This window comes from Muntiacus reevesi, chromosome 8 (assembly GCF_963930625.1).
Source record: "Muntiacus reevesi chromosome 8, mMunRee1.1, whole genome shotgun sequence".
NCBI classification, from domain to species: Eukaryota; Metazoa; Chordata; class Mammalia; order Artiodactyla; family Cervidae; genus Muntiacus; species Muntiacus reevesi.
In genome coordinates, this window is record NC_089256.1 from 18,173,809 (window position 1) to 18,186,654 (window position 12,846).

The window sequence follows — 12,846 nt, forward strand, 5'->3', positions numbered from 1 at the left end:
AATAAAGAAGCCACAGAAAGATGGCAGGAGGGGCACAATCATGATAAAATCAATTTCCATACCCACAGGGTGGATGACCCACAAACTGCAGAACAATAATACTAAAAATTCTCCAACTGTTGTAAAGATTCTGAACTGCATGTCAGGCTTCCCAGCCTATGGATTTGACAAAGGGACTGGGAATCCCAGTACAGGGCATCTGACCTTGAAGACCAGCAGGATTTGCTTATAGGACTTCATAGGACCAGGGGAAACAAAGACCAGTCTTGGAGGACACAAACAAAATCTTGAAAAGACCCAGAGGGAAGGAGCAGTGAGTCCACAGGAAACTGATCCAAACTATCTGCTAGTGTTGGAGGGTCTCCTGTGGAGGTGTGGGTCAGCAGGGGCTCACCACAGGGATGGGGGCACTGGCAGCAGCAGTCCTGGAAGGTCTCACTTGGCATAAGCCCTCTTGGAGGTCACCATTAACCCTGCCATAGAGCCTTAGATCCCAGGGCTGGGTCACCTCAGGCCAAACAACTAACAGGGAGGAAGCACAACCCCACCCATCAACAGATAATTGGATTAAAACTTCACTGAGCAAGGTCTTGCCCACCAGAGCAAGACCCAGCTTTTTCCCACTGCCAGTCCATCCCGTCAAGAAGCTTACACAAGCTTCTTAGCCTCCTCCATGAGAAATCAGACAGAAGAAGCAGGAAGAACCACAATCCCACAGCTAGAGCAAAACCACATTACAGAACATTAATCAGGATGAAAAAGCAGAAAATTATACCCCAGATGAAGGGATCATTTCTCCCCTTTACAAAAGTGGGAGAACTTTTTTAGTATTATTGTTCTGCAGTTTGTGGGTCACCCACCCAGCAGGTATGGGATTTGATTTTATCATGATTGTGCCCCTCCTACCATCTTGCTGTGGATTCTTCTTTGTCTTTAAGATTCCCCCAGAAAAACAACTAAATGAAGTGTAGATAGGCAATTTTTCAGAAAAAGAATTGAGAATAATGATAGTGAAGATGTCATGATCTCAGGAAAACAATGGAGAAGATGTAGTAAATGTTTACCAAAGGCCTACAAGAACTAGAGAACCAACACAGATGACTAATATACTAGAAGGAATCAGTAGCAGAATAACTGAGGCAGAAGAATGGATGAATGACCTGGAGAACAGAATAGTGGAAATCACTGCCACAGAACAGAAAATAGAAAAAAGAATGAAAAGAAATGAAGGAAGCCTAAGAGACCTCTGGGACAACATTAAATGCACCAACATTTGCATTATAGGAGTCCTGTAAGGAGAAGGAAGAGAGAAAGGATCTGAGAAAATATTTGAAGAGATAATAGCTGAAAACTTCCTGAGTATGGGAAAGGAAATAGTCAACTAAGTCCAGGAAGTACAGAGAGTCTCAGGCAGGATAAACCCAAGGAGGAACACACCAAGACACATAGTAATCAAACTTACAAAAATTAAAGACAGAGATAAAATATTAAAAGAAACAAGGGGAAAATGACAGATAACATACAAGGGAACTCCTTTCAGTCTATCAACTGATTTCTCAACAGAAACTCTACAAACCAGAAAGGAATGGCATGATACGTTTTAAGTGATGAAAAGCAAGAACCTACAACCAAGAACATTATACCCAGTAAGACTCTCCTTCAGATCTGATGGAGAGATCAAAAGCTTTCCAGACAAGCAAATGTTAAGAGAATTCAGCACCACCAAACCAGCTTTGCAACAAATGCTAAAGGAATTTCTCTAGGCAGGAAACAGGAAGGAAAAGCCCTACAGAAAAGAAACCCCAAACAATTATGAAGATGGGAGTAGGATCATACATATTGATAATTACCTTAAATATAAATGGATTAAATGCACCAACCAAAAGACATAGACTGGCTGGGTAGATGAAAACATGTGCATGTATGCACTTCTACTTACCACATCACTCTGCTTGACACCCAAACTGTACATAATTATATTCTATTGTTAGATTAATCATGTTCCCATTATGGCTTGCAACTGTAATTATCTTTTATTTTTTATCTGGCTATTGATTGTGAAAATTGATAAGCATCTTTTACTGTTGTGATTTTGTAACTGTTACTTACTTAATACCATTGTATCATGACTGGTCAATGGAAAAATAATAGAATCTTATATCACCAAAACTACCATTTAATAGAAAAACATGTAATCACTTTTTAAAATCCAGGGACATATCAGAACTATCTTGGAATGTTTTGCAAAATATAAATGCCCAGATACTGTTTTTTTCCTCCACAGCTCCAGATATGTTTCTAATGAGCAGTCATATTTAAAACCAACTGGATTATATGATGATCTTATACTTTTATCTAGTTTGTTTCACGTTTTCTATTATATATTCACTGCTTTCATTTCATTTAGTTTATGTTTTCCAATTTTCCATCTCTTCTTATTTTTTGATGTTCTTTCTCAAACCTTTATCAAGCATAGTATAAAAGCTTGTGTGTGTGTGTGTGTATGTGTATATATATATATAAATATATATATAATTTATCTTAAGAAAACTTCTGAATTTTTGCCTAACTAAAAAATTTATGACACTTTGACTCCACTTGTTTGACTTAGTATGAGTTGAATGCTAGATTTCTAATTTAAAAAATAGATATATAACAAGCAACAAATACTTACGGTATAACACAAGGAGCTATAGTCGATATCTTGTAATAACCTGTAATGGAAAATAATCTGAAAAATAATACATGTGTATATGTATAACTGAAAGTGTACCTGAAATATTAAGTCAACTATACTTCAATAAAATATAAATATGTGTACTATGAAAAAGTAAAAAAAAAAAAAAGTAAATGTTTTAAAGCCACAAGAAAAGACATAAGTATAATACAGATAAGTAATAAGACAGAACAAATCTGCTTGTACTGATTCTTTGACTTTTTGAGCCAGAGGTCAATTTTCATAAATATTTCATGTGCACTTGAGAAGAGTATGATTCCTCAACATGGAAGGTATTCCTATGGTAGAGTGGAAATGATTGTGGGGAGGTGATAGAATTAGAAAGGGGAAAGCATGGAAGGAAAGAGACAAGTTAGGAGGCTATTATGATTTTAAAATGGTGGCTTGGACCAGGAAGTGAGTAGTGGAAGTGATGAGATGCAACTGGATTATGGATGCATTTTCAAAGTAAAACCAAGCAGAATTTCCTAAAGGACTGAATGTGGGAGAGAAAAGTCTTGCCTGAGCAACTGAAATGGATTGGACCATAGGTGGAACTGATTTAGGGTCAAAGACTCAAGGAGAGTTCATATTACACACCCAGATTGAGAGGTCGAGGAGGCAGAGGAGAGGTCTGAACTGAAGATTCAAACTTGGAATATAAGCTTGGGTATTTTGCACTTGCTGGTGGTTTTTAAAGCCATAAAATTAGCTGAGAATACCTAGGACAATGGTTTTCAACTGGGAGTGACTGAGGTGGTTGCTACTGAAATGGAATGATTCCACTAGAAGGGATGGAATGCTGCTAAACAGGGCTTCCCAAATGGGGCTAGTGGTAAAGAACCCACTTGCCAATGCAGGAGTCATAAGAGATGCAGGTTCGATCCCTGGGTGAGGCAGATCCCCTGGAGGAGGATGTGGCAACACATTCCAGAATTCTTGCCTGAAGAATCCCGTGGACAGAGGAGCCTGGCAGGCTACAGTCCATAGGGTCTCAAAAAGTTGGATGCAACTGAAGCAACTTAGCTTGCAAGCATGCATGCTGCTAAACATCCTGTTAAAGCACTGGATTGTCCCATCATAACAAGGAAATATCTGGCCCAGAAGACCTAAATAGACATTTCTCCAAAGAAGACATACATATGGCTAATAAACATATGAAAATATGCTCAACATTGCTTATTATTAGAGAAATCAGAACTACACGTAGATACCTTCGCACACCAGTCAGAATGGCGATCACCAAAAAGTCTACAAATAATAAATGCTGGAGAGGGTGTGGAGAAAAAGCAACCCTCTTGGTGGGAATGCAAATTGATACAGCCAATATGGAGAAGAGTATGGAGATTCCTTAAAAAAAAAACTAGGACCAAAATTACCATTTGATCCAGAAATACTGCTACTCTCAGGAAACCAGAATTGAAAAAGGCACATGTACCCCAATGTTCATTGCAGCAATATTTACAATAGTTAGATCATGGAAACAACCTAGATGTCCACTGACAGATGAATGGATAAAGAAGTTGTGGTACATATACACAATGGAATATTCATGCTCATGCTCAGTCACTTCAGTCGTGTCCGACTCTTTGCGACCTGATGGACTGTAGCCCACTAGGCTCCTCTGTCCACAGGATTACTCAGCTATAAAAATGAGTGCATTTGAGTCAGTTCTAATGAGGTAGATGAACCTAGAGCCTATCATCCGAAGTGAATTCAGTTGGAAAGAGAAAAACAAACATTGTATATTAATGCATGTATATGAAGTCTAGAAATATGGTACTGATGAACCTATTTGCAGGGCAGCAGTGTAGGCGCAGACATAGAGAACAGACCTTGGACACAGAGTGGGGAATGAGAGGGTGGGACAAATGGAGAAAGGAGCATGGAAACATATACATCATCATATGTAAAACAGATAGTGGGAATTTGCTCTGTGACTTAGGGAGCTCAAACTGCGGCTCTGTGACAACCTAGAAGAGTGAGATGGGGTGAGAGGTGGGAGGAAGGTTCAAGAGAGAGGGGACATATGTATACCTATGGCTGATTCATACTGATGCATGGCAGAAATTAATACAATATTGTAAAGCAATTATTTTTCAATTAAAAATATTTTTTAATTTTAAAAAACAAATAAAATCGAGTTATTAATTTTTAAAAAGAGAATTATCTGGCCCAGACGTCAGTACTCCCAAGGTTGATAAAACACGACCCTGGGAAATGAGAACATGAGCATAGCTGGAGAAGAGGAGCTACTTAGAGACGCAACTCTGGGGTACTCCTTCCTAGGCATTCAAGAAGATGAGAAACAGTCAAAGGAATGGGTGGGTTTATGTCCATACACTAGAAACCACATCTAGAAAGTCTATTACAGAGTAGAAAGTGATCAGCTATATCAAATGCTTAAGATAAGTCAAGAAAGATGAGGACTGAAAATCAGCCATTGAATTTTTCATCATAGTGTCATTAACAAGACCCGCACGTTGACAAGAGTAGTTTACCAGAGTGATATTAGCAAAAGTTCATTGAGTGACCTTGGGCAAACTACTTAGCCTCTCTAAGTTTTAGTTTCCTCACTTATAAGATGAAAATAATTGCCTATATCACAGAGTTGCATGAGATGATGTAAACAAGGTATGTAAAGCACCAGCTCAGAATTGGCACCAAGTAGGTACTCAGGAAATGTAAGATCTTCTTCCACAATTTTTGCATCATTTCCAACTTCTATCCTTCTGCACCTCTACACTCACATACAAATCCACTGCTTCAGTGTTTTATCACACACTATAGTATTACAAGAGGCAGTTCTTGCATTGAAACACACTTTATGATAGGAACTATATTTCAATTATCTATCATGAATCAAAGAAAAAGAAATGTGTTAATAACTTCAGGTTTTCTGTATAAGGTGATAAAGTGTACTGAGAGAACCAGGCAGCAATTTGAAAATATAGATAATCACAAAGTAATTTTTCATGAATTTAAGCATTCTCTTGTTAAGTTGCATTATGTATGAAGTCTCAGGTTTTGGAACTGTGCAAGCCTGAAACAGTAACCCCATTTTCTAAGTCTACTTATAGCTTCACACATTTTCCTCACATAAAACTCTTATATTTCAAACTCACAGTCAAAATAACCCCCCCCCCCCCCCAGAGAGATGTCAAAGGATGGAGATTGGGGGAAATCTAGAAAGGTGGATATTCACTCTTTAAAACCTTTTACTCTAGAAACTCCCACTGATATTTTTTCTCTTGGGACTTGGAAAATAATTATATCACTCTAATGACTGCATAATAACTTTACAAAAATGAATTGAATTTCAAGAGGTCAAAGGTAGCTATACTGTGGAAAAAAACTATCCAAAAAGTTGTTATTCTGTATTCAATTCTAATTTTCACAGAACTAAGGTCCCTGGAAGGTCATCCAAGTAATGAGACTTTGTGCTAACTCCCAGCCCAATACAAACAATAGCTGTCAGCCCAAGTGGCTCCTGACTGCTCCAGAAACTCAGAAAACTGAAGAGGAATTCTCCATGATTTGGAAGTTCTGGATACCTGGACTCAGTTCCAAGTGATTCTCAGGCAGCCTGATTCTCATATCTGCCAGTTCCTCAAAGCAAAGCTTTCAATCATCTCTCTACTTCTGCACCTCCTGTACTCCACTGAGTCTCAAGGAGCACACTTTTCTCAAATTCTTGTCTCAGAAATCAGAGTATATCATACAATCAATGGCTTTTACCGTTGCTGTTGGTCTGTCCTGTCCAAAAGAACACTTTCTATGTTGGAATTATTCAAATGCTGCTGGTTTGTTCTATCTAATATGAACACCATTAGTCACTCATAGCTTTTGAACACTTGAAATGTAGCTGGTGCAATTGAATAAGTGAATTTTAAATTTTATTTAATTTTCATTGTTTTGAATTTAAATAGCCACATGGGGCTAGTGGCCACCATATTGGACAACACAAGTCAAGTTGAATTCTTCTAAGGAGTATTTACATTTGTTTCTTCTACACACTGGAGGAATGATGAGCTTGAGAGTCTTTTAAATTAAATTCTCTGCTTGAGGCTTTTTTGCACTACTCTGGTGGCACAATTTCAGATCATGGCCCTGAGTAAATACCAGGTTTGGCTGAAATTCTCAGAGGGGATTTTTCTTTTCCTCCATTTAAGCAGTGCCAGTATTGACATATGTAAATTTTCCTGCCATCCCTTCCTGCATGGTGGGCTTATTTTTGTACTCATTTGCTCCTACCCTCAGAGAGTGGCCCTTGAGTTCCAACATGCAGAAATAATTTACTATTAAAAAATATCATGGATTTTTTTAGTTTCATATTGAAACCAAATCAATGATGCTTCTTTCAACCAGTAATAACTAAGAACAAATGAAATATAGTAATATAATTTCTGATGGATAGTAGAAGCTTAATAGATATTTAAAGAGAAAAGGCATACAGCAAAGGAAAACAGTAACAAAATAAAAAGCAACCTATTAAGTAAGAGAAAATATTTGCAAATTATATACCTGAGCAGGGATTAATATCCAAAATGTATAAAGAACTTACACAACTCGATATCAAAAAATCTCATTTTTAAATGGTCAGAGAAACTGAACAGACATTTTCCCAAAGATACACATATGGCCAATAGGCACGTGAAAAGATGTTCAGCATTACTAATCATCAAGGAAATGGAAATCAAAACAATGATGTGATGTCACTTCACACCTGTTAGAATGGCTATTATCAAAAAGACAAGAAATAACAAATCTTGTTGAGGATGTAGAGAGAAGGGAATACTTGTGCACCTTTAGTGAGAATGTAAATTGGTGTAGCCACTATGGAAAATAGTATGGCAATTTTTTTCCTCAAAAAATTGAGAAAAGAACTACCATATAATCTAGCAATCCCACTTACGGGTACATCCAAAGAAAATGAAAACATTAATTCAAAAACATGTACGCATCCCCATTTACAATAGCCAAGCTATGGGAAAAACCTAAATGTCCACTGGTGTATGAATGGATAAGGAAGAATACACATGGAATACTATTCAGCCATAATAAAGAAAGAAATACTGTCATTTGTGACCAGATGGTTGGACCTTGAGGGCATTGATAGTGATACAGTGTTTGGTGAATGGTGCTAGATTTGTGGTCTCTGAAGGAGAATATCTCACTCTTGGGCCAAAGACACAATCTTAGTCACTCAGAGCTTTGTGTAGATTTTATTAAAGTGAAAGTGATAGAAAAAACTTCTGACATAGACAGCAGAAGAGGGTAGAAAGAGTACCTGCCTCTCTAGTTTCAGCAGAACATTATATACTTTTCAACTGGCTGCTGAGAATAGATTAAAAAAAATCTCAAAGTTGTGAAAGTTTCATCAAATGTCTTTTCCCATAACATACATCTTGAGCTTAATAAAAGCATGTCCTTAAGGAAGAGATATTGCTTACAAGGCCTATGTGACTAAGGCAAAAGAATGTGAAAAAGAAAGAATGTTCACCTCCTCCTGAAAGGGACCTTGGACTCCCTATCAACCTGCCTAAGTTAACTCTGTCAGCATTATGCTAAATGAAATAAGTTGGACAGGGAAAGAAAATACCATATGATCTCATTTATAAGTGGAATATAGAAACAAAACAAAAACACACAAAAACAAGCTTAAAGATACAGAGAACAAATTGGTGTTTGCCAGCAGTGGGATTGGAGGTAAATAAAATGGATGAAGGGAATCCAGAAGTGTGATTTTCTAGTTCTAAAATAAATAAGTCTTGGGATGTGTGTGTGTGTGTGTGAGAGAGAGAGAGAGAGAGAAGAGCAAGGGAAGACCATATTTGGTCACAGAATTTGTTTCTAAAAGTGATGGTTCTGTGACCACCTAGCTGTTTTAAAGAAAGGAGGTGTTAAATGCACTGTTAACTTCTGTTTGAATAAAAAAGAGAGAAATTGGAGAGAGAGTATGTATATAGAATCCTTATAGGGTACAACGCTTCTCTGGTGGCTCAGATGGTAAAGTGTCTGCCTGCAATGCAGGAGACCTAGGCTCAATTCCTAGGTCAGGAAGATCCCCTGGAGAAGGGAATGGAAACCCACTCCAGTACTCTTGCCTGGAAAATTCCATGGACTGAGGAGCCTGGTAGGCTGCAGTCCATGGGGTCACAAAGAATCGGACATGACTGAGTGGCTTCACTTTCTTTTCTTTCTTTCTTATAGGGTACAGGAAAGAGAAAAGTTAATACTTAATGTATCAGTCAGAGTCCAGGCAACAAAGAGTTGGTACACAACAGGGAAATGAGACAGCATCACCCTGGCCTGGTTTCTTGAACTGAGCTGGAGCTCTGTTTGCACAGGGGGAGACTGGAAGCTAAAGACACTGTTTCATGAGCATCTTTATAAGCTTCTGTGTGTAAGAAGCACAAATTTGGGGCTCACAAGTGCAGGGTGCAAGCAGGGGTTCCTCTTTACTTATGCAAAATCCATCCTTCTGGGTGCTGACCTGCCATGTCTTGGAGCTTAGAGAACTTTGAGGGCCACTTTCCTTGATGGGCGTTTCCCTGGTGGCTTAGATGGTAAAGAATCTGCCTGCAGTATGGGAGACCCAGGTTCAGTCTCTGGACCGGGATGATCCCCTGGAGAAGGACATGGCAATCCACTCCAGTATTCTTTCCTGGAGAGTTCTATGGACAGAAGAACCTGGTGGGCTACAGTTCATGGGGTCGCAAAGAGTCAGACAAGACTGAATGACTAACACTTTCACTTCTCCTTCATGGAGGCATCATTCTGGATGCCAATGACAGCTGTAATCACAAGGCAATCCAAAGTGACTAAGGAGGAGGCTGAACAAAAAAGGAAGAAACGTGACCATACCCCATGGGGATGTGACTGGACAGGTTGGCTTCTGTATGTAACTGAAGACTCTCTAAGATACTTGGGGTATGAGGGTGACTATGTAACTCTGCAAATTACCATCATTTATGCTTGAACACATGTACTCATTGACAGAAAGATTTTTCTGTTGTTGTTGTTTAGTCACTGTCATGTCTGACTCTTTGCAGCCCCATGTACTGTAGTCTGCAAGTCTCCTCTGCCCATGGGATTTCCCAGGCAAGAATACTGGAGTGGGTTGCCATTTTCTTCTCCAGGGGATCTTCCTGACCAAGGGACCAAACCCACAGCTCCTGCATTGCAGGCAAATTCTTTACCACTGAGCCACCTGGGAAGACCCAGAAAGATTTTAGTTCATAATATTTATGTAATCTCACTTCAGTTGAGGAGAGGATGAGAACTCGTATATTCAGATCATGAGAGAAGGAAAATAAAGGAAAAAGTGTAGTTATCTATTCCCAAGGCTGAAATTGAAATTGTGGAGGAAAATGTGTATGTCCCTTTTTGTCTGATTCATTCAGATTTTATCCAGCAAATGCAAAAACTGGGAAACCCATTTGAGGATTACTGGAAAGTTGTAAGCCTGTGGGCCCAAGACATAAGACCAGAATTTTTGCAGAGTCCATTTTTGGCATCTGGGTTGTTGGGCATCGAAGTAACAATCCTTTGTCTCCACTAGGGCATATCAGGCATTATAGACAGACAGCACAAGCTTTGGGTTGAGACTTGAATTTGAGTCAATTCTGTCAAAGGTACAGTGAATTCACTTAACTTGCCAACTATGAGATCCTCATCTGAAAATAGGATATGATACACTCCTATGAGACTTCAAAATTTCTGTAATGTCATCAAATGAGACAATAGAAATTCAGTAAAGTCCTATATGAATGTAGGAGGGAAAGAGTATGTTTTAAACAGAGCCCCTCTATGTTGTTGCTCAGTTGCTAAGTTGTGTCCAACTCATTTCAACCCCATGGATTGAGACACACCAAGCTTCCCTGTCCTTCACCATCTCCTGGAGGTTGCTCAAACTCATTTCCATTGAGTCAGTGATGCCATCCGACCATCTCATCCTCTGTTGCCCCTTTCCCCTTCCATCTTCAATCTTTCCCAGCATCAGGGTCTTTTCCAATGTGTCAACTCTTTGAATCAGGTAGCCAAAGTACTAGAACTTCAGCTTCAGCATCATTCCTTTCAATGTATATTCAGGGTTGATTTCCTTTCGGATTGACTGGTTTAATCTCCTCACTGTCCAAGGAACTCTCAAGAATCTTCTCCCATACCATAGTTCAAAAGCATCAATTCTTGGGCTCTCAGCCTTCTTTATGGTTCAACTCTTACATCCATACTTGACTACTGGAAAAAACATAGCTTTGACTATATGGACTTTGTCAGCAAAATGATTTCTCTGCTTTTTAATGCACTGTCTAGGTTTGTGATAGATTTTCTTCCAAGGAGCAAGTATCTTTTAATTTTATGGCTTCTGTCATCTTTGGTGAAATATTATTCCATTAAAGAGAGTAAAAAGCACAAATGATGCTCACCTGAAAAATTACTCCAAATTAAAATCTGTAGTTGTGAGTCCAACTCTATCAACTTATTGAATCTACATGTATTTGGGGTTGAATTGAATATACAGTAAGTTCTGTCAGTGATAAAAGAGAATGAAAAGGATGTGGAAAGTTAACAGGCTTTCTAAAAACTAGACCTATTTGCTATTCCAGTTGTGGCTCATTACTCTACTATTGGAAAGAAACACTTAAATTAGAGAAGGGACAAAAAGCAGCTCTGGAAAAAGGATCTACTTTGTGTGGTTGGAAAATAAAGCTTTTTGTCTCCCTGTCAAGGGCAGGTTACTTCTCCCAAAGGTATGTTGCTAAAAGTCTCTAGGGACAGCCACAATTCCTAGAACCTGGACACAGATCTCAGTAGCAGCTAGGATAGTATATGTCTCATAGTTAAAAGTGAGAAAGTTGGACTTCTCTGGTGGTCCACTTGTTAAGAATCTGCTTGCCAATGCAAGGGACACGGCTTCAATCCCTGGTCCAAGAAGACCCCACATGCCATGGGGCAACGAGGCCCATGTGCCACAGCTACTGAGCCTGTGCCCTTGAACCTGTGCTCCACAAGAGAAGCCACACAGTGAGAAGCCCACCCACCACAGCTAGAGAGTAGAGTCTGCTCGCCACAACTAGAGGAATGCCTGTGCGTGGCAATGAAGACCCAGTGCAGTCAAAATAAACAAGTAAATGATTTTTTTTTTTTAATGAGAAAGTTATGTCCCAAGGCCAGATGTAACAACGGCACATGGGCACAGAGAAGAGAGCCTCAAGAAACTTGGTAAATAAGGCAGAACATGATGATCAGAAAGGTGTCACAAATTATAATCAGAAAATTCAGATGGATTCATGACAGCACAAAAGAGAAAAACAGTCAAATTATCAGGAAAGTTTTAGAAAAATACATGTCGCAGAGAATAAAGCCGGGTCAGAAACCCAAAATTAAAGAGAATGGGAAGGGGAAGGCAAATCAGAGCCAAATGACAGGGCAAGGTAGTGAACAAATGTCATAGCAAATAGAAAGAAAAGGAACTGTACCCTCTCTACCTTTTATCCATAGAACCTAGGGAAGTGCCTAATATAGAGTAGAGACCCACTACTAAATGAATGCATAAACCCAGAAACAGGATACTGAAAACTGACTTTTCTAATTCAACCAACTAACAGTCTAAATTGAGAAGCCTAAAGTTTCTCGAACTTTAATGTGCACACATATCACTCAGGGATCTCCCAGGGTGCCTGGGGTAAGTCTGGGGTGGGGCCTAAGTGTGACTGCACCTGTGACTATAATGCTCCTGATCCACAGATACACTTATTCACCCCATAATTTGAATATTAAGGGCCTTGACTCAACTCAGCAACTTGTATTAGCTTTTTGTTAAGACAGAAATCTATTGCAAGAAAGACTGCAAGTGGAAATAAGGAAAGTATTTTCCAGGAGTAAGGAAGTCAAGTTTGGACAAGAATAACAATTTCTGAATAGAATGATTTGGGGAACTTTCCTGGGACAGTGGCTGCCAACAGCCTTGTGCCCAGAAAGAGGATACCATGGTGGTCCAGAATTATATTGATACATGCAGATTTGGAGGAGTGCAAAATTTGTAAAATGGCTTATCCACTGTAGCCATTACAATTTTTCAGAACCTGACAGAAGTCATTACCCAATGATGGAGTTTATTTCAGCAT

The 12,846-nt window shown here is 39.0% G+C and overlaps 1 protein-coding gene across 1 annotated transcript in view; it reads left to right on the forward strand.

The window, feature by feature from the left end:
* The window catches only part of CPNE4 (copine 4), a 653,986-nt gene that overhangs the window by 539,010 nt on the left and 102,130 nt on the right, over positions 1-12,846 (forward strand). The window lies entirely within an intron of this gene.